This window comes from Anser brachyrhynchus (genome assembly GCF_964034855.1).
Source record: "Anser brachyrhynchus genome assembly, chromosome: 5".
NCBI lineage: Eukaryota > Metazoa > Chordata > Aves > Anseriformes > Anatidae > Anser > Anser brachyrhynchus.
The window spans coordinates 53,971,022-53,994,306 of NC_137699.1; the positions used below are offsets into that span (position 1 = coordinate 53,971,022).

A 23,285-nucleotide genomic window follows, 5' to 3' on the forward strand; every position below is an offset into this window, starting at 1 on the left:
GAGGCCACACCTGGAGTACTGTGTCTCGTTCTGCCCCCCACCAGTACAAGACGTGGAGCTATCAGAAGGAGTCCAGCAAAGGGCCACAAAAAATGATTAAGGGCCTGGAGCATCTCTCCTATGAGAAAAGGCTGAGAGAGCTGTGACTTCTCAGCCTAGATGTGAGAAGTCTCGGGGGGAATTCATCTATGTGTATGAACATCTGAAGGGATCCAGGCTCATTTCAGTGGTGCCCAGTGACAGGACAAGAGGCAATGGGCACAAACTGAAACACAAGAGGTTCCTTCTGAAGACTGGGAAGCTCTTCTGTACTGTGCAAGTGCCAGAGTACTGACACAGGTTGCCCAGAGAGGTTGTGCAGTCTCCTTCCTTGGAGATCTCCAAAAGGTGCCTGGACATGGTCCTGGGCAGCCTGGTCTGGGTGGCCCTGCTTAAGCAGGGGCTGGACCAAGTGGCCTCCAGAGGTCCCTGCCAACCTCAACCACTTTGTGATTTTGGTAAGCAATTATGGCTACCACACCTCACATGATTGCTGTGATAACCAGCATACAGCATTTGGGGTTGTTATAATATTTGGTATTTTAATATCCTATTAGAAGCAAATATGGACATCTGCCATAGAAGAAAATGCTTCTACTGTTATGCAAAGGAGATTTAATATATAATTAATACATCCTTAGGTCCTGATAAAATAGTGAATAAGTATGTATTGAATATAATACAAAGTCACTTTCTCTCTGCTATTCTGTCAAGACTTCAAAGAGACCTCAGGTTAGACTTGGTGCATGTGAATGCATGTCTTCTGGAGTCAGTGGAGCAGCATCTAATTATTATTAATAATTACACTAATAATGAGGGTGAGAGTGTACTACCTATCACAAAGAAAGGGCACCTAGATGCTCAGTAAATTCTCAGTGATTGTTCAGTGACAGTATCTCAATGATGAGTGAGGATGAATTTGCTTTATAGCATCTGTCAGTGTACCTCTTATATCATAGTGAGTTACAAAAGCAGTCATCCCTTGGACAACTGGAGGCTGGGAGGGTACACAATAGTCTCTCCCACCAGGTGTGGAAACTTTTCACTGTTGCAGAAGATAATAGTGTAGCTTAGTTAAAGCTCATATGAACTCTTCTTTCCATCCAGGTGTGTCACAGTTCCTTCTGAGCAAGGCACAATTTGAAATACAGTGTTTGAACCAAGGGGCCTCTTAGCTTGCTGGCAGTCTTAAATAGAAACCAGGGTGGTGCTGGGGATGACTAGTCCAGGGGCATATCTGACAAAGTAAACAAAACAAGAATGAGAAAATTGTGAGAAAACCTTTTTTTTTTTTTTCTTCTATTATAACTCCTTAAGTTAGCAGCTGTTCTATTTGCAATGCTTCCTCATAGACCATATGCATGACATATGTTTTATCAATTGACTCATAAAAAAGCAAAATATGGTTTAGATTTGCAGATATGACTGGATATTCTCTGCAGCAATTCATGATGTTAAGCATTACTGCATGTTAGTTTCTGCTCTGCAGATCTTCTTATGACAGATTACATGTTTGTGTACCTGCATGTTTATTGATGCTTTGGAGCTATGTGAGTTTGTATGTGAGTTCAGAGCCCAGCTATAGATATCCCCTACTCACACACACTTGCACCCAGGGGCAAAACCTGTAATGAAAACTGTGAGCTAACAAGATGAGAACAAGACATAAGAATAGTGAAATAATTTTCAAAATGATAAAACTGTGCCAGCTGAAGCCAGTTCATGACTTGAACCTCGGGGTATAGGTATTTTGGTACTGACCATTGCTTGATGACACCCTTCAATGCCTCTTGCATTTTTTTTTTACTTCTTTGCATAATAGTCTTATTTTGTTTTAATGGCAAAATAAGTATCCAAAGGAGCTATTTTCTTACAGACTCACTGAATCCATGAGTCTGTTTAAGAATGTGCATGTTTATGAGCAACTAGAGAAAAAGAGCCAAATGTTTTTGTAATTTATTAGGCAATTCTTTGTCGAGTTACAAACAAAACTGCAGGAATCTGTAGGGTCTTATGCAGAGTCGGTGGCAGCACCCTGACTGCGTTTCAGGATGTGCCACTGCTTCATCTTTGCTTCCCACTGCAGTAATCCCCAGAACACTCATCCTTGTCTCAACACCTCTTCATAATGCTAATAAAGCCTGGCTTTCGGGAAAGCTGTTACATTATGGTAAGGAGTAATGACTAATTCATTATATTTATTCTATGGTATATTAGATATTTATTGAGAATGATTTTCTGTTTCGAAGCACAAGGCAAGGCTGCATTCTTCAGAGACAAATTTATGACATTAAGGGCTTTAAAATTCTCACTTTCCTGGGAAGGACAGAAAAAATACATTGTTGATGTATCTCGTGCCTGAGGCCTTACCTGTTGCAAAAAATGTATGTCATGTTGGAGTTCTTCCACTCAGAGAAGATAGTGGCAAGAGCATTGCAACATGACAGGCCCTTCTTATGACGAACACATAAGAAAAGGGAAACGACAGCTTAAGTTGGCTCAGAAATGGTCTAGATTGTATGCTGTTGCCATAGCTTAGGTTATTTTGATTTTATAATTTTATCTAGGAGATAATCAACATAATTAAAAAAGATTACATAATCACGGTGAAATGAAAGGGAATGGAAGATTCAGCTGAGCTACTGGTAAGGAACAAAACAATTTGCAAAGAGAAAAAGAATTGGTATGTGAATGGGTAGAAACGGAGAAGTACCATTACTTCAGATCACACCAGGTAGGCTCACCAGGCTTGGAGCTTGAAGCTGTCTCTCTAATGACTGTTTAGTGCTCAAAGTTTCTAGCCACACAGGTTCATCTGTGGAAACGGAGAAATTACTGGAGACAGGATATTGCTTAGACTCTACTTAAATGGACTGGGAAGAGAAAGATGTGTTAGTGTCTCTGAGTAAAAAGTAAAATGGCCCGGGAAAGAAAATGGGGAATTCTGGAATTTGGAATCTTATATTTATTCATATTATTTGCAGATAATTTTAATATGTAAATACATATTCATTGGAGCTAACTACCTAAGCAAGGGCAATTTCCCAACCTAGCAACAAAATTAAGGCTAGACTATTTACAGTACTTTGCTCTTTAACATTTTGTTCTGCTCTAGGAATTTTTAAATTTACATTTCCTGTCACCTTTTGACATCTTTTCTTAATAATTAGGTATGTAAAAGAAAAATGAATGTAATTGCTGTCTTAAAATAACTGTTTAGCTAAATGCTCTCTCGGGAGTTAACATAATTCCCTCTCAGAAAAACTTGCTCTGACTGATCACACTCCTGTGGCAAGGCTGAATAGGCTCTGTAGGTTTATACTTGAGCTCAAGTGCTCAAATCTGTTCTTGTAGTGCAGATCCAGAATTGCATCCAAGTCCTGCTCGGTGGTGCCTGGCCAGCTGCAACAGGCTGCTTGCAGGCTGCCCTGCTCTCCCTGCAGTGCTTGCATGAGAGGAAATCATGGTAATCAGGGTACTGGTCTTATTGCTGTGTTATTTTTATCATTTAGGTTTCTGTCTCTTGAATATCCTAGTTCATGTTTAGGGCTGACCCTTTTGTTGAAACAGATCCTTATAAACGTCATCATACAATATGTGTATGTCCTATATAATCTGCTCTTTTAATCTTTTAAAATTATTTAACCTACATTGAAACATCAGCTGAGATATTGATTGGAAAGTTTTGGTGAACTGGGTGAAAAATTGCAAATACAGTACAGGGAATGGTCACAATGTACTTGAGTCTCTTCAGTGTGAATTAGCCCCTCATGTTTTATTAAAAAATCTCTCTGCTATTTACTATGTAAAATCTCATGTTGGATAAAGATATTTAATTTTTTTTTCTCCAATCATCCCCAGCTCCTTGATAACATTGTGAGAAAATCCCCATAATGTGTTTTCAAGGCAGAGGACGGGAAGTTTATTAAAGTAAAATGCTCTGTTCAAATATCCAACACCTCAGACCTTGCTAAAGAGGTCTTTTTGGCAGCGTCCCAATTTGAACTGCCGTAACCAAGTATAATGACTATATTATACTGGGCAGGAACTCTTTATCAGGGAGTGTAGAGATAGGACAAGGAGTAACAGCTTTAAACTAAAAGATGGTAGGTTTAGATTAGATATAAGGAAGAAATTCTTTACTCAGAGGGTGGTGAGGCACTGGAACAGTTGCCCAGGGAAGTTTTGGCTGCCCCATCACTGGAAGTGTTCAAGGTCAGGTTGGGTGGGGCTTTGGGCAACCTGGTCTGGTGGGAGGTGTCCCTGCCCATGGCAGGGGGCTGGAACTGGGTGATCCTTAAGGTCCCTTCCAACCCAAACCATTCTATGATTCTATTAAATAAATAATGTGAAAAAAGGTCTAAAAGATAAAAGAGTCATAATATAAATTGCCTCAGTAAAGAGAGAATTTTGCTTCCAGTCCAGCTAACATGTTACTCAAATCTCCGCTGCCTCCTAACAGAGCTTTCTGCACAAACCACCACGTTCTGCAAAACCACCACTGTTTTGGTGGTGGTTGATGTATTGCTTTCTGACATGGTTTTAGCTGCAGAATTGCTGAGAAACCTTGGCTGGAGGGACAGGCAGGTGCATGCAAGAGCACACAATGGAAGTTTGCTGCATGGTGTGGTGACATGAGGCTTTGCTAGCCAAAGTCATATCTGATCCTTATAGCAGGGCCACTGTTTTTGCTGCCTTGTGTTTCGGGAATAAACTCTACTTGTATAAGGAAAGACTGCAGAATGGATCACTCAGAGTACTGATAAAGGTTTACTATAAAGGAAGTACAACATTTCCTCCTCATCTGACTGCTGGAACAAAATCCAAAGAAAATTAAGTAAGGATACATCTTTATGAAAGGATCTGCTCCTACAAGCAGACAGGAAACCCACTGCTCTATGTTCTTTACTTTGCTGTTCAGGGTGGTCACCTGAACTGTTGTCTCCAGAGTTTGTATAGGTAAGAGGGGCTCTACTTTTTGGTCAAAAGAGATGTCACACCATTCTTCCATGTCATAAAGGGATTGCCATATGGATTGCCTGTCTTACTTGAGTTGACTATACTGTCCTCTGCCATTTCAGAGCTATGCAGTACCCCATCCAACTGTGCTGGCACAACTTTGTTGCCATACTGCAAGCAAGAGTGGTTAAAAATTACCATTTAAAATGGAATACAAACCAAAAATTCCTCACTTTGTTTCAGAGGGAGGTCTTTTAAGCTGTCTTTGCCACCAAGGAAGGAGTACATGGAGTCAATACATTCGGTACTTCTTTGTGGCGTTCAGAAATCTGGCCCACTCTCTGAATATTTTCCTTAGTACCTCAAGATTAAATTTTCTTTTACCCTAGAGCTTTGCAAAAATTTAAACACTGTGATTTTTTGATGTCATTTATCATAGCTATTCATATAGCTCCTAATAATATTGTCTCTAAGGTATTATTTTCACAGCAGCTTATAAATATTAATATCCTCTTCAAGGAGGCTAAGGCAGGCCTTCCCTTATTTATATGTCTAGAATGCTATTGTCCAAGTACAAGCCAGTCACCTGCCTGCCTTCCTTTAATCAGCTCAGAGATTTTTTCAAAGCATGATTTCCCCATTGTGTAGTGATTGTTTTGAGAATTGTCAGAGAGCAGCTCTCCAACTGTGCCTGCTTCTCTCCGCTGGCTGTTGGAGTTGCTAAGGGTGAAAACGGTTCAGACATGTACATGCTAAATAGACATCTTGCTTTTAGATACATAAAACTAGGTAAAACGAAGCTTTATTAGCTAGGTGCCATACAAATCCTGTTTGATAGAGGTGAGAGCTGAGTCCTTATCTCCCAAGAGGTAACTCCTTTAGCTCATGACAGGCTTTCTTCTCTGGGTCTGTAACTGCCCTTGGGGGACAGTGTGAAGGCAATGTGCATCTCATGTGAATTTAGATGAGACAGGTTTTCAGTAAGTTGATTCGAAGTGACTTGTTGCCATATCGGTTTTGGTGAGAAAACCTCAAGAAATGGAGCATGTGCTACTTCCCTGGAAAACAGCAGCTCTGTGCCTCTGCATTTGCAAACACATTGCTCTTCCCCAATTGAATCAGTCAAATCAGCTGAAATCAGTGTAGTCATCCTTCTTGTTTAGTCTGATTAAAAGCTGTCTGGTATTTAGTATTGCCTCCATGTGAAGACATTTATACAAGTCAGTCTCTTTTTGCCACACTAGTGAGCTTTTTTAGTCTGTTGCTGAACCAGCTTCTTTACTTCTCAATCTTACTTTTCAGTTGTCAGTCAGTTTGAGTGATTTTCAACACCCTTTTAATAAATTAAATAGCCGAACTTCATCCACTGACTTCAAACTGGATTTCCCCTTGTCTGAAACTGTGGTAAAATCATCATTCTTCTCTAATCACTTTTTTCATGCTTGTACAAATACTATTTTTTTTTTTTGTCTCTGTTACGGGATACTGCTGGGAGCTCATGTTCAATTGTTCAACCAGTCTGACTTTCAGAGTTACTGACCTTTCCTGTCATTACTTTCCAGAATACAGTGCCCTCCTTTTGACTCCCCTTCCCTGTTTTTTGGATGTGGCCTGCAGAGAAATTTCATAGATTTTGTGCTTCTGGTTGTCCATGGAAAACATATTTTGACTGAATGGGCACAGTGTATGAAAGGTACAGGTCATTCTGCATGATTTACTTATCACTATTTAACAATGTAGTTAATCCTTATCTCAATTTATCAACCATTATAACGTTTTTACTTTTAGGATGCAGTTGAAAACATTGATGAATGCTGAGAACTCTTAAAAGACTTTATCATAATGGAAATACCCCAGTGCTTGCTATTCTTTGAGGTGGCTTTTAAACATTTTGCAACCTATCTACTGATGGCTTTTGCTGTTGCATGATGTAGTTTTTAGTGAGAACCCTGTACGTGGTACTTGCTGTGACTTACTCAAGTTCAAATATATCTATTTGATTGACTTTGCTAAAGAAAGTGTGATTTATTTAACAATTTTTCATATAAAACATCTGGGCTTCCATTATTTATACCCTCGTGATTTAATTTTCCAGTAGCTGAACCTCATAAAAAATCACTTTATGTTTTGTTTAACCTCTATTTACCTCATTCTGCACTTGACCTCTTAGATGTTGGTACAGACAAACATTTTTTTTTCAACTACTCAGAATTATCCCAACATTCAAGACTCATTTAAAATAAACATCAGCTGAAGACATTAATATGTATTTTTAATTCAGCTTGGAATAAAAAGCTGAGAATCTGCTCAGCCAGTTGTTTTAGAACTTATGTGGAAGCTTGTGTAGGCTGCTATTTTTAAAAAATATATGTTTTTGTGAGCATTCCCTAAGATGTATTGCTCAACATTGTCTGTAGTTTCCATCGAATTTAGAAGTTGGGTTGCAATCAGCGTAAAACAAAGAATGACACAAGAGTTCTGCCTCCTGCTGAGAGCAGCTGAGTGAAGAGGGGAAGATGCTCAGAGACTCTTTGGCCCATGTCGCAAGGCAAGGACTTGAAGTGGCATGAAATGCCCACTATGTCAGAAGGAGACATCTTCTGGCACAGGCAGCAAAAGCCCCAGGGAACCTGTGACAGTGGCCTTGCAAGGCTGGTGTAAAAAGCACCTGACAGTGATTGTGTAGTCAGCAGGGAGCTGAGTCACATTTGGACACCACAGGGCCACTGAAACAAAATGATGTGGGGAGGGGTGGGATGGACTCTGCTCAGGATTGTTGTCCCTGAGCTTCCAGTTACCCTAACAGCAGAAGGATTTAGTACATCTCTGTGTAGTTTACACAGTAATTTTGAAAAATTCTTTTTCATCAGAGACAGAAACGTTGTCTGTAATGAGCGTTCAGTCTCACCTTAACACACGAGATCCCTTTTTTCAACTGTGCTGTTTGTCTAGTGACATTTCTCTGAAAGTTAATTAGTGCTTATAACTGATTAATTTGCTTTCAGACACAACCCTCTGGGGGAAAAAAAAAAAGCCCCCCCCCCCCCCCCCCCAAACAAACAAACAGGCACCAAGCAGAAACCATATTAAAACAAATTGTTTTCAATGTGTTCATTTGGTGATTTGTTTTTTCTCTTCTCTAAGGGATGGTCCTTCAGTCTCGGATGCTGAAGTCATTGGACAGCAAAGTCCTTCCTGCCAAGGGAGTATGAAAGGCCCTCAGAGCTTGGTATGTAAACTGTCCTCTGGCACTTAGAAAATGAGATTTAGATGCCTTAACCAAATCCTCTCTCACCGTGAAGAATAAGGTCTTATTGGCTTATGTGAAAGGTAGAAACTGGGCAGGATGTTGGTCCCCTGAACCAGTCAGAAAAAGAAGAAAAATGAATAGACTTGTGCTTAGGATCAGCGCTGCTTGATCTTAGAAAAAACATTAGGGAGACTTTTTTTTTTTTTTTTTTTTTAAAATCATAAAGTTTGGGAAAGGAAATATCAGAGAATTCCCACACAAAATTGAAGGCTGGAGGCAAAGCAGCACTCCAGACAACTCTCTATCCTTCTCCAATCTCTGCCCTGCTCTATCTTGCTTTCATTCCCATTCCTTTCACCTTCCACCTCACATGTTGGACAGAAGTATTTCTGTGGGAATAATTTTAAAGACTTTTTTCATCTAATTAGTCTGACTTCATCTTAAAGTCTTGGTTTGTGACTATTGGCTTTTGTTTTCCTTGCATTTTCACATTGTTCTACTTGAAGGATGGATGTATCATCTACACAATATGGTACATTGCATGTACTACTTATCTTCAAAATTGACATCTACTTTACTGGTCCTTTTCAAAGGCTTCCTGTCATATTTATTTTTATTTTATTTTATTTTATTTTATTTTATTTTATTTTATTTTATTTTATTTTATTTTATTTTATTTTATTTTATTTTATTTTATTTTATTTTATTTTATTTTATTTTATTTATTTTTTTTTTATTTTATTGTTTTAATTTTTGCTTTAAGAGTAGAAATATAATTTGGCTTTCAGCTACCAAGGTCTGTTTATTGAGAGAAATGGTGTTAATGTGGAAGGACATTGAAGAGTTGAGTTGATTCTCATTAGTGATAATAAATTGTCAAGTCTTTAGACAAAATTTCTGATTGCCAAAAGGGCTCTTTTATCTTAAATTTTTTAGCTCTAGCTTTTAATCTTAACAAAGATTCTGCTCTGTTCTGCTCTGCCACTCCAGAAAAAGAAAATGAATACTGTCCCCATGTGTGAATACATTTGAGGCAAATAAGAGGCCAAACTCCAGGTAACCTGACAGATAGACAACAATGTTGGATGTCTCTGCTCTAGTCCCAAGGTTCAGCAGAAGTCATAGGAGTCGTTCTTAAAATTGAGAAGGTCAAGTTCTGGATCAAAGCTTATTTATTTCCTCTTCTCTAACCTTCTACGGTAAGGAAAACTCTTGACATGTTCCAGAATCTGGCTTCAGTAAATGGCTTAAAGCGATCAGCAGAAGTACAGCATGGTTCCCTCTCAATTTACTTGCTATAGCTGTGGGGAAAAAAAAATCTTAATATAGGCATTTTGAAATATGTTAAAGTATAATTTAATACAGGTAAGGTAATACAGGTAATAATAAACTCTCATTGTTGGCAGTGGAAGTCCTATTTAAACTTCCTAACAGCCTGTGCTGCTCATGGTGATAAAACTAGGCACTCCTGGGAAGTACAGAAACATTTCCTACTGCTCTGGCATGATTTCAAAGTCCATATTTTTCTAGCAGATTAAACACAGGAGGTTGTTTCTAAGCAATGTCTTAATTGCCATTTGATAGTTAACAAAAATGCAACTTAAGAGCTGGCATGAGGTGTCACATCAGATTTTAGGTCCTCTAGATCTGTCTTGTGTGAAAATCCAGGCATTCATAATTGTGGCCAACACAGTCAAAGCAACATATTTTTTATAGGTTTTCCATGCCAGCAAAAAGACCAATGTGGTTCACTCATCTGATCCATCTAGCTCATGCCATAAACATTTCAATTAGCAATTCCCGTGTTCGAAGAATCATTATTATTTCTATTGGTAACTGCTTGAAGATCCTGCAGAAAGCTGGCTAACCTTTCATGAGATGCTTGTTGGCTAGCTGAAGAAGGCTGAGTCTGCGCTTGTGCCCTGTGTGCCCTGGAGCAGAAAGAACCACGCCAGAGGTGTCTCATTGCTCCACATAGCTGAAGGTCATTAACAGAGCAGCCTGTCTGCTGCTTGGGGTTGGCATTTTGTGCAAGCTTTTAACTGTGGTGGGCTGCTCTGAATGGCCACGTGAGTCTGTCTGGTCTTCCTTGGGAAAGCCTTGACAGCAGTCAGCTCTCTTCAGCCTCAGTGAGAAGAAGCCCAGAGTCAGGGAATTGACATGAGAGGTGTGAGGAATGCGGAAGAAAGAGAAAAATGGTAGTCAAATGGTGAGATGTTTAAACTGTACAACATGTTAATTGTCACTATTTATCACTGTCAAGTGACCATAGACCTGTTAGAAGTTTAGAATTGAAAGCCTTAATGTATTCTTTATAGGAACAAAAGCTCCTGAATTATGCAACAGCCTGAAATGTTCCTACCACAGGTGACTCAGCTTCTCTATGCATTATTTAAAGAGTCGTATGATATCAGTCTGCTGCTATGTAGCTGCAATTTATACTGCACTTTTTCACTGGATTTTTTTTACAAATCCCTACTTCTAACTGCAATCATGGAAAACAGTCCTACTAATGGACTTCTGCAGTGTGCATTCATTTTCATTTAAGTTTGTGGCTGTCTCCAGCAGTATTTTAAATATATAAGAGAACTGATGGTGACTTTTCTAATTCTGGAGAATGAAAACAGGAATCTTATTTGCATTTCTAATCTGAGAAAAGACATTTCAAGAGCATCTAATCTCTGTGCTAGGAGATTGTCTGGAAGATGTGAAGCAGCATCAGAACAGGAGGTTAAGACGTTCAAGTGTTCTGTGAGCAGGAAGGAGGAGGTGGAAGCAGCTCATTGCAAGTATTTAAACTAACTGTCAAGACAGAGACCTACACCCTGACCCAGGTTGGGGGTTTAATTTTAATATGATGCAGACGAAGAAAAAAAGTTTGAGTTATGAATTCTCTTCAGGCTTCAATCAGAAAACCACTGAACGGAAACCACACATCTTATATCACTTCAACATCTCCTCCACCTCTGAAAGACGCATATTACTTTGGTTGCTATTCTTGTAGTGTTACTTAAATATAGTGTCCTGAATATTTAATAATATGAAGGGATTCCATCTCAGGTGATTTTCCGTTATTCATGCGTTGCTAAAAAATTTTCCTCAGATTACCACTATAAAAACTCTATTATGTATTTGAAAATGCAGTGGACAAAACTGAGTTTTCAGAAAGAATTGGTTTTCCAGGCTTAAATCTGAAAAGCATTACTCATGCTCATGACATGAATGAGATGCACAACATTTCTTTTAAAAGAGGATTTAAACCCAATAATCTCCTTGGGAAATATTATAGTTGCAAATCAGAGATGATGAGAGAACCATTTTATGATCATACCTCTTATTGTGTGAGGATAAACAGGAATTTCCAAAATGAAGAGCCAAGTGGTGGTGGTAGGAGGGGGGATGTGGGGAGGAAGAGATGGGGATGGCAGTAAAATCTCTCCTGCCTGAACCTTTTTGTAATACTGATGTTAATTTCCCTTCTCTCCCAAATCTCATTTTTAAAGTGACTTTTCAGTTCTCTTGATAATGGGGAAGAAAAAATGATGATTATTTCTACAGTGATTGAAAAGGCTGCCACCTCCTGACTACTGGGAAGAACTGATGTTAGGAGTCAGAATTGAAAATTGAGTCAGAATAGAAAATTTGTTAATTTTTCATCTGCTTAACTACATGCAACAGTACTTCTTAATGATATTTACTATCAGGACCAATTCTTAAAATTACTCTAAGTTACTCTGTACGTTAACTCTGTGCAGGACTCTGAAAGCTGCTCTGTTTTGGCATTTCTAAATCTGAAATACAAGGCTTAACAAGTACTAAATATGCTCCTGTTCCCTCAGGTTGAACACAACCTATCAATTTTAGTAATAAAATCTGGAAAATGAATGGCCTTAGAGTGCTGGGAAGCTACTTAATGCTCCTACCTTCTCAATTGCTTGCTGAGATCAGGATAAGTAAAATGCATTTTGCCTTTTATGACAAATTAAAAATAACGTCAATTATAACAGTAAAACTGGAAGAAAAAATGCAGGTGCATGTGCTGTTAGGCATATAAAAGCACTGCAAGGGTGAGTGCTCACCGAAATGAATACAAATATACCACAAGATGTTACTGCATTCCCCAATGTTGAAGCAGTGCCTGGAAGCCTCATTCATGGAACAAGAGCCTGTACCAAAAAAAGAGGAAAAATGAAGAGATCCCAACATCAGAGGGATAACTGTAGGCCTCAAGGCCTGAGACATACTTGAGCTAGATTGTATGTTCTTGTATAAAGTTGCATGGTTTTGTTAGAGAACATGTTAGGACTCATGCTGTTACATTTTCATCATCCCTTTGGATTCATTCTTAAAAGATGACTGTTGCCAAAGACACAAATCTCAGTCTCTTCAGCTGGTGGAAAATTTGGCATGTTTCTCACACTTGCCAGACATGAACGGGGAATTGCACACAGCTGATACAAACAGATTCAGGAGACTCCTAAAACAGCTTGATAACTTCTTGCTACAGGTACTAAAGTAAGGGAGCCAGCTAGGAAAGTGCCCTCCTAGATCTGTTACTTTTGAGCATAGAGGGTCTCACGGGTGAAGTGGAGATTAGTGGCCATCTTGGCCATAGTGACCATGAAGTAGTCTAGTTCAAAATCTTTGGTGATAGGAAGAAAACTGCCACCAAAACTTCAGCCATGGATTTGGGAAGAGCAGACTTCAGGCTGCTCAGGTAACTAGTTAGTAAGGTCCCCTGGGAAACTGCTTTTAAACACATCAGGGTCTGTCAGTACTGCTGTTTCTAAGTATCACCTCTTAAGAACATAGGAACAGGCAATTCCAAAGTGTTGGAAGTCAAGCAGATGGGGCAGAAGGTCAGCTTAGCTAAGCAGGGATCTTCTTTTAGAGCTTAGGTGGAAAAAGAAAGTGTATGGCTACTGGAAGAAAGGTTGGGCAAGATGGGAGGACTACAGAGATGCTGTTCACCATTGTAGAGAGAAAATTTGTGTGGCCAAAGCTCAATTAGAATTGATTAGAAACTGTGGGGGACAATAAAAAGTTTTTTTTTATTATTATTATTATTTTTTTTAATATGTTAGCAGCAAAAGAAGGGCCACAGAAAACTTGATGGGGATGGTCACCTCACAAACAGGGACACAGACAAAGCAGAGATGTTTAATACCTTCTTCACCACTGTCTTCAGCACCAACGATAGGCTCTGGAACCTCAGGTGCCCTGAGTTGGAGGACTGTGACTACGGTAATGATATACTCCCAGCCGACCCCGAGCTTGTGTGGGATTTGCTGCTCCAGCTGGATGCATATAAGTCTATGGAGCCCAATGGAATTCCTCCCAGGGTACACAGAGAGCAGGCTGATGTCATTGTGTAATCTCTCTCAATTATTTTTGGGAGGTTTTGGGAATCTAGACAGGTCCCAGTCGACTGGAAGCTGGCAACAATATCACCAACAATATGAAGTTAAATAAGAGCAAGTTCCAAATTCTGCACCTGGGAAGAGGCAGCCCTGGATACATGTACAGACTGGGGATTGAGAGGCTGGAAAGCAGCCCTGCAGAAGGCGATCTGGGGGTTTTGATGTATTGAGTTTAGGTGGCAAGGTTTTGGTAGGGGCAGCTGCAGGGGTGGCCTCTGTGAGAAAAGCTCAGAAACTGCCCCATGGTAGATAACGGCAAGTTCCAGCTGGCTCCAAAGGGACTTGCTGCTGGCCAGAGCCGAGCCGATAAGTGATGTTTTTTGTGCCTCTGTGACAGCAGATTTAAGAAAAGGAAAAACCTGCTGCACAACAGCAGCTGGGAAAGTGAGGAGTGAGAAGCTGTGCTTCAGACCCCAAGGTCAGTGCAGCAGGAGGGCAGGAGGTGCTCCAGGCACGCAGCAGCAGTTCCCCTGCGACCTGTGGAGAGGCCCCTGGTGGAGCAGGCTGTCCCCCTGCAGCCCATGGGTCCCACACGGAGCAGATCTCCACGCTGCAGCCCGTGGAGGAGCCCCCGGTGGAGCAGGTGGATGTGGCCTGGAGGAGGCTGCGGCCCATGGAGAGCCCCCGCAGGAGCAGGCCCCGGGCCGGAGCTGCAGCCCGTGGAGAGGAGCCCACGCAGGAGCAGGGGGTCTGGGGGGAGCTGCCGCCTGTTGGGGACCCGTGCTGGAGCAGTTTGCTCCTGGGGGATGGACCCCGTGGTACGGAGCCATGTGGGAGCAGTTCTTGGAAAGCTGCTGCCTGTGGGAAGCCCACTCAGGATCAGTTCGGGAAGGATGGCATCCCGTGGGAGGGACCCCACGTGGAGCAGGGGCAGAGAGGGACTGTGAAGGAGCAGCAGAGACGAAGTGTTAGGGACTGACTGCAGCTCCCATTCCCCATTCTGGGGTGCCGCTTTGGGGGAGGACGTAGAAAAGGGTGGATGGGGGGAAGGTGCTTTTAGTATCTCACTGCTTTAGCTTGTTAGTAATAGGCAATAAATTACATTAATCTCTCTATGCTGAGTCTGTTTTGTCCGTGATGATAATTGTTGAGTGATCTTCTTGTCCTTATCTCAACCCTTGACACATTTTCATTGTGTTTTCTCCCCCTTTCCCTTTAAGGGGGGAGAGCGAGAGAGTGGTTGTGGTGGAGCTCAGCTGCCTAGTTGAGTAAAACCATCACATTTGGTCAACAGCAAGTTGAACACGAGCCAGCAGTGTGCCCTGGCAGCCAAAAGGGACAATCATACGCTGGGGAGCATTAGGCACAGCATTGCTAGCTGGTTGAGGGGAGAGATTTTCCTGCTCTACTCTGTGCTGGTGTGGCCTCACCTTGAGTAGTCTTGGGCACCTCAAAATATAAAAAAAGACATAAAACTATTAGAGAGTGTCCAAAGGAGGGCTGTGAAGATAGTGAAGGGTCTGGAGGGGAGGATGTATGAGGACAGCTGAGGTCCCTTGTTTTTTTCTGCCCAGAGCAGAGCAGGCCGAGGGGAGGCCTCATGGCGGCCTGCAGCTCCCTCACGAGGGGAGCGGAGGGGCAGGCGCTGAGCTCTGCTCTCTGGGGACAGCGACAGGACCCGAGGGAACGGCATGGAGCTGGGACAGGGGAGGGTCAGGCTGGGTGTTTGGAAAGGTTCTGCACCCAGAGGGTGGTCGGGCACTGGGACAGGCTCCCCAGGGAGGTGGTCATGGCACCGAGCCTGACAGAGTTCAAGAAGCATTTGGACAACGCTCTCAGACACAGTGTCTGATTTTTGGGTGGTTCTGTGTGGAGCCAGGAGTTGGACTCAATGATCTTTGTGGGTCCCTTCCAACTCAGGATATTCTATGATTCTGTGTGTTTGCATATATATGTATACATGGTATACAGTGCTGAAAGTAAAGGAAAAAAAGCAGAGGTACGGTTTGAATTTTATTGATGGGTGTGGGCTGCTGCCTTGCACAGGAAATACTTTCATGGAGATACTGATGCTTACTTAAAATTATGGTTATATGGTGGTATTCAGATGAGGAGAAATTACCTCTACTGCTCTATTTTAGACACCGATTTTTTGTCTTTATCTGGATATGATTCTGTATCAAAATTGAGTATGTTGGTAACTCACAATATATCCTCTTAGCTTTTGCCATTGCTTTGTTTTCTGTCCCCTGCCCTTTTTTTTTTTTTTGTGAGAAAACAGCACATGTTGCTTCTACCTTAGCCAGGCTGAGCCTGTTTTTCTTATCATATGATAAGAAAGAAATGAAAATGTCACCAGCTGCTGAAGAGTCAGCACACTCAGCTAGGTGTATCCAAGGACAAACATTCTGTGGCTGTGAACCATTTCTGAAAATTTGACTTTTGTCTCTGTGAGGCATGAAGGGCTTTGAAAACCTGGCATGACACATAAACACATTGAATACAGGGCAATGCTGAGAAAATGCTCAGTTCACAAAGAGAAATGTTTGAGGCCAAGGGTGCATTGGATTAGAAAGGACCCTGTGAGTTAATGAGTCCCTCTCCTTGCTATCGCAGGCAGCAGTGCTGGAAATCCTAATCATCAACTAATCATAGTCCAGCATAAATGTAACTGAGTGGTGGAGTTGTCCCTAATAAAAGTTGTTCTAGTCCTCTGGAGGTTTGTAACCTTTGTCTAATATTCAGGCTAAATTTCTTAATGGCTTGTGTCTAGCCATTTGTTATTGTAGCAGCTCTGTCTTTTAGTTTAAAAAGCTCTTAGCCTTTGCTGTGTACGTCATGATGAGTTTTTAGAAAGCAGTCAGAATCTCCAAAACCTTTATTCTCTTAGGCTAAACAAGCCAGCATCTTTTAATCCGATTTTGGAAGATAAATTCTTCGTTTCCTTGATTGTTGTAGTACTGTTACAGACTGGATTAATCTTCCCTGCATCTGGGTGCCCAGAGCTGCACATTGTGTTCCAGATGGCCTCATCATGGCCTTGCTCTTTAAAAATGCCTCGTGAGGGACATCTCAAACCAAATGACTTCCAGCGATGGTTGACTAATCAACCCAGAATTTTGCCACATCCAGGGGGCGATCCCTAATTTATAACAGATTTTTGTCATTAGTCTGAGGGCACAGGTTGTGTTGCCCATGGGTGGGTACATATCTGATCAAACTGTTGAAGCGCAGGGCCCTTGCTGCTTATTCAGTTGGAGTAATGCAGTTAGCTGCTCCAGGAGACTGCCTCATGTTCTAACTGATGTTGGAAGTGCCCATCTTTCCTGTTGACTACAGAAGGAACGTAGAGTTTTACGTTCCTAAATTGAGTTACTTGGTTAGGTGGGCTGCATCTGGTCAAAGGGCCTCACCTTGTAGTGCATGCTGCAAAATTTCATCTTGTTTCTATGACTTGGGGGCATCCATTCTCCTGTATGCTTCCCATTTTTGCATCACGGCAGCATGATGGCTAGAACTGATGTAGGACAACTGATCACTGATCTTAGTAGGAATGTATATTGTTTTTTTATGACCATAAAGCTGCATCTTTGGATTGAAATTGCAAGGTGTGTAACAGAACTTAGAAAATGTAGGGATTCACTTATTAGGTTTACAGTGCTATCCTCAGCATGTGACTATTCCAGGTCTATTTTTTCTTAGCATTTCTTATCCAGTTAAGCCCTTTCCTTAGGCATATCTGTCTGTCCTAATACACCAGGGATTAAACAAAGTATCTTTAAAACTCAAGACTGAGCTAAAAATCCTCCTGTGTAGGTAAGGTCTGGAGCAGACTTACATGTCCTGCTGACATACAGCACATGCTGGCCACTGGGTTTCAAGTACTCATTTAACATAAACCGTGGGTTACAGACAGTTGACAGCTCATTTGTCTAGAGGTTTAATTGCTCTGGTGTGCTTACTTGCATTCTCTCTCCTCTCTCTCTCTCCCCACTCCCTCCTCCTTTCCAGTGACATTAAAACTAGCACCTTGGAGATCCATATTTGATAACCCACCCAAACATCAGTGAGATGTGTTTGATTTCTTTCACAGTTTATGTCATGGGATGTTTAGTTGAAGGTAATTTTAGCTGCTTGAACCATGTTAAAGGAGGGCTGGGATTTCAACTATCCTTGTAGGAACTAATTAATAGGTCATAAACATGTCACTGGAAGCAAATGTTTACCCTTAATTTTGAAAAGAAGGTAAATTAGGAGTTTTTTTTACATCCTCATAGGAGGAAAACAATCTGCTGCAACACCAGTTCCATGTACCTCTTAATTAGGTTATTTAATCAGGATGCTTTTGATCTGAACATTATTGTTCTGTATTGCAGTCCAGAGGGACTGATCAGTCTGAGATTCAACTTCCCATAGATAACCAGCAGCACTTGGCTGCAAAGCAGGTTGATCTCTTAAACTACCTGGAAAATTCTCTTAAGAGCTGCCTCAGAACACGGGGATTAATCTTGACCATGTATTTCATCTCCATTTCAATTATTTAACTGTTTGCTCACTGAAAAAGAAAATAATAAAACTTTATGGCCATTCTGAAGGGCATTTAGTTCTTTTTTAGACGTCTGTGCATTTCAAGCACACAGGAACTTATGAAGAATACAAGCTGGTGATTTAAATAGGGTTGTGGGAATAGCACTGGGAAAGGCTGAACAAATAAAATGGAACTAGTGCATTCATCATTTTAATGGCATTTAGCTTGCCTCATAAAGAAAGTGGCAGCTTTTATTGCTCTTACAAGGACTTATGCCACTATTAAAGAATGATGCTTCAGCTTCTTCTGTTCTGAATTGTGGAGTGTGACAAACCCCAGTGGACTCAATTCCATTTACTACTTAGTACCTAAATACTAACTAATAAAGCAAAGTGGAATGGCAGTGTTTGGAAACAGCAATTACAATATTTAAAATTTGATGGCAGGGAGAAGAGTAATGCCTTGAGTAAAAATGTTTTGCTTGGCATGTTGAGCTCTTAGATGTTTCCAGATTCAAATCTGTTGACTTTTATGACTTCATGTTGTGTTAAAACACAAAGGTGTGATAGGATTAAAGCTTCATCAAAACCTGACTCCTGCTCTAAAAAGCTTAGGTGCTGGGACTCCCAGTCACTGTGGAAAAATCTTGCTGGATACACTCTTAACTCATCCTAAGCCTGCCACTGATTTTCACCTAATCTCTAAAAACTGAGCTTTTATACTAAAGTGGCAAAGCGTTTAGGCTTCCCCAGATTCAGGATTTATGCTACAAAAATGAAAGATGAGAGAGAGGTAAAATCCCTGTTTGTGCCCCAAAATGTCATTTCAGAAATGTTTCCAGGAAACATCAGGCCAGATAGCTCCTGCATGCTTCTACCTTATGAAATGGTATCTCTGGGTTTCTGATGTGTTCTGTAGTCTATTTTTGTTCCGAATCACTGCTATACCTCATGGGATCTGTTGTTCATTCAGGGCAGATGGTGTAGAGAAGTCAGAGAGACAAGGACCCAAATGACAAATCCATGAGATGCTTTGATGCCATTTCTGACACAGAATTCAGCTGAGTTTGTGGTTACAAAACAAGCACCTTTCCATTTTTTTCTAAATGAAAAGATGAAGTTTGCCCTTAAAAATCTGTCACTGAGGAAAAATAATCCAACATCATCATTTTGGTGATCGAACATCAGGTTGGGTAATTTTTCACTGAGAAAGAGTTAAAACAAAACCTTCTACCAGACTTGTAGAAGGCTTTACAGGCTTCTCTTCTACCATTCTACTAAGCTATTGTTATCCATTCCTGCAGAGAGCATTGTTAGCGTCTGGACTTTCTTAAATCAAACTCTGATCAGTCTTCACTAATACCTTTACTCTTGTGTTTCCTCTTGCAAATGGTCAAGGATAGCTACTAACTGACTACTGAGTCTCTGTGGGTATAATTTGGTATAAAATTTTGCTAATGGGTTAGGTAGAAAAGAATAGAGCAGGAAAAGCTGTGAGAGGTGGATATAAAAATATCCTGGTAAGGATAACCATGAAGGAATGAAATAAAAGCTGTTCCTATGAAATGAGAGCTGTTCCTCTGTCAGATTTATTTTGTTTTCATGGTTTACTCCTCTGACTTATAGGTAGCATCAGCTTACACTTTCCAAGCTAAATATTTTACTGAGACCAATAAAAGGTCTAAACAACACAAAAATTGTACTAGTCAGGCCAGAGGTGCATCTAACCTACAACTTGTTTGAGAGCAGAGGTACCCAGAGAAGTGTATAAGAACAGAGCAAGCACCGTCATACTTTCCTAGAATATCCACCCAGCCTCTAGCAATTCACAGTTTAAGTACTTCCTCACTTACAGGTGATACTATTTCAAAGGAGATTTTATTGTATGGACTTGTCTTATCACTTTCTTAATCCAGGTGTGATTTTAGCACCCATAATACCCTCTGGCAGGAAAACTTACAGTTTAACTAGATGCTGTGTGAGCAAGTGCCTTCCTTTTTTTGGTTTGAATCTGCCACTTGCTACAGCTATTTGATGCCCTTCAGTTCTTTTATTATCTAGGGTAAGAAATCATTCGTGTTTTCTTTACCTTGATGCCCGTGGCTTTTGAGATGCCTTTCCTGGGATTCTACTCTCTGCCATTTACTCCACATATTGAAGAGTCCTGTCTGTGTGTTTGCACTTTTTATGTGGAATGTGCTCAAAATTTGTCTCCTCCTGTTGCTATTTGCTGTTATTATTATTATTTTTTTTTCTATTTCTCCTATATCTATTTTTAGGTGGACAAACCTAAACTGCATACAGCTTGTGCATCACTGGATTGTACTATGGCATAAAGATGTTCTTATTCTGTTCTTTAACCCTTTATAATATACAGAATAGTTTTAAGCTGTTGTTTTCTTAGAAATATATGTTATAACTCAAAACCCTGTGTGGTAACAGCTAGTTCAGAATCTCCTGGGGCTCGTGTGAGGTTGGAGATGGGTTTCTGACATGCTGTCATTCACTCTGCTCTGAAATCCTTTGGTGGATTGTCACAATCTCCTCTTACCCCCACAGCCCTGAGTAGCTCACTGCCATCAGTGAATGCTCTCATTGCACCAGTGCTCTGCCTTTTATAGGTCTTCTCTGAACATGCGCAGGCCAGAGATCAGATCTGCCTCTCATTTTTCTTCATTCACAAAGTGGACTATTTATACTTAACGTTTCATTTCACACCTTTTAGTATCTCTTAGCAATAGTCAAATATTAATTTGTAACCAGCATTGTCTGTTATACCATAATCTAAATTTAACCCCACATCTCTTCTATACCTCTTCTATGTAGAAATTATGTTTATGGTACAGCAGGTTTATAACAATAACAAATTCAATGTCATTATTCTGGTTGCCAGTAAGCACTGGCAGGGACCTATCTTGACTTCCACATCACGTATTTCTGGTGCAGGCAATTAGAAATAATGAGTATAAAGATATGAATCTAGAGTTAGCTGGTTTGTTTAGACATGCAGTTCAATCCCACCTATCCCTGAAAATGTGTATTTTTTTTTTTTGAAGATGTTTTGTCTTTAGCTGTCAGAGACCACTTGGAAAGCTAAGGTTATGACATTGATCCTGGATCCACCACTGTTATCTATGTGGTATCCTGTTCTGATTAAGGATGTGTACTGCCAACTCGAAAGCTTTAATTTTCATGTTTTGCTTAGTGTTTGGTTGGAGAAGAAGTAGGAATAATTGTCTGTAATAATGGACTGTTCATGCCTGCGAAGTAAAATGAACACATTTATGGGCTCACTTCCTTCTGTTGTTGGTGCAGACTGCTTTATTCAAACTGATTTGCAGGGGAAGCTTATCTCTAGGTTCTGGCTGTGAAAGGAAAAGTAAATAAGCCTAAGCAATTAGAGTAATGTTCACGCAGGTGCAAAGAGCCTGCACAAAGCTCTATTTACTCTTGCCTTCAAGCCCCTTTAATCATCATTGCGGAGCTTAAGCTATACATGAGGCTTTTGTGTGGTGCATTTCCCACATAGAATATTGAGTGGTTCTATTTCACTATAGAAATCCTCAGTCCTAAAGACATATCTGGTACCAAAATAGCTCTGAGCATCTTCTCAGTCCTTGATGGAATGAGGCACTTAAGTAATGAGTGGACAAGCTGTAGAGTCTCCAAGGGTATTCAAAGGTTTATAGTACTGCTTAGTAGCACTGTAAAAAATAAATAAATTCTGATGTATGTAATTCTACAAATAGATAAAGGCAGCAACTATAAAATGCTGGGAAACAAAGACCTCTGAAACACATCAGCAGTAACCTGGTAATTATCTGCTCATCTAATGAAGTGTAAACCCCCATGGAAATCAATATACTACTGGCATTGTCTTTTCTGTAATTTAATATTTTTTATAATTCTGTTTTCTTTGATAATGGAGTCTCCTTTCTTTTGCTTGCCCTACTGCCACTTTAAAATTGAGCAGTTAAAACTGTGTTTCAAGGATTTCCCCCAAAAAGCTTTATTTATGTTGGTGAAATTCACAATAACTGCTTATTTCTTTCTCTTGTGGTGCATCCTAAAATACCAAAGCAAAAAGTGAGTGATTTATCTGTTTAGGTTTACATTAGTGATGGCCTGAGGGGATAATTTCAGGCAGAAATTCTATAATATTTTCTACAGCAAAGCTCTTGCTTTAAGGGCAGAAAAATCACAAGGCTGTTGAACTGATGCTTCTATTCTCTGGTAGTCTACAACAAAAGAGCAATTTCAGCCCATTTAATAAGAAAAGATTCAAGTATAAATATTTGAGCAATGTGTATTTTATTTTTGGATGAAGGATTTGTAAAATTATCTGAGTCATAGATTTTAGGGTTTAAAGATAATGATAAATCAGCTAATATAATCTCATTTATAAATCAGTTCACTGAATTCATCTTGCACTAAGACCAATAATATGTTTTGACTAAGGAACATCTATAAAGTATGCAAATTTACTTGTACCTCCTATCAGAATAACACGTTTTTTTTTTCCTCTTTCCTCAAAGCATGAATGATCTCAGATACCAGGCTTATTGATAGCTGAAAATTTGGATCATTTATTAATCACTACCTTGGTCAGTTTTCAGACTTTGCTCCCATCTGCTACCACATCTCTCATCAGTTTTATTCTCTTTTGCATATTCTCTCTGCACATCTGTTTTTCCCTTGGTGTCTTTTCCACCCAGGCTGACAGGATAACATTTATTTATTTATTTATTTATTTTTCCTCCCAGCCAAGATATTACAGGACGAAGAGAGGAGAGCACTATTAAAAGCTGGAGCTGGAGAAATGAGAGAGAATAGCCACCATAAAAATCTGACTTTTTATTCACCTCTTCCTTCTGGAAATTGGAGGCCAGTCTCATGTCTGGGTGACAAAACTTGCCCAAGCATTATGGTAGGTCAAATTAATTTTTACAGTAGCAGTAAATTCCTGGCAAAGGGAAGTGTTGAGGAAGCAAACTGAAAGGAATTATTTGCATTTCGAAGCTGACAGGGTGAAGGATGAGATCTCTGTGAATCAGCAATGGGGCTTAGGGTGGCTCTGACTGAAGAAAGATTTAGCAAAAAGCATTGGGATTTTCAAAGAACTGTAGGTGTAGGGGTAGAAACAGTCAAGG

At 40.3% G+C, this 23,285-nt stretch overlaps 2 protein-coding genes across 7 annotated transcripts in view; one reads left to right on the forward strand and one right to left on the reverse strand.

Moving 5' to 3' along the window:
* Positions 1-23,285, reverse strand: part of BEGAIN (brain enriched guanylate kinase associated) — a 161,382-nt gene that overhangs the window by 13,880 nt on the left and 124,217 nt on the right. The window lies entirely within an intron of this gene.
* LOC308195840 (uncharacterized protein) overlaps positions 1,288-23,285 on the forward strand; it is a 203,981-nt gene continuing 181,983 nt past the window's right edge. For 2 of the 3 annotated variants that reach the window (XR_013951874.1, XR_013951875.1), the window contains exon 1: positions 1,288-23,062. The gene's annotated coding sequence lies outside the window, so the exon portion shown is untranslated. The remainder of the gene's footprint in view (positions 23,063-23,285) is intronic. The other variant, XR_013951873.1, reaches the window with a different exon arrangement.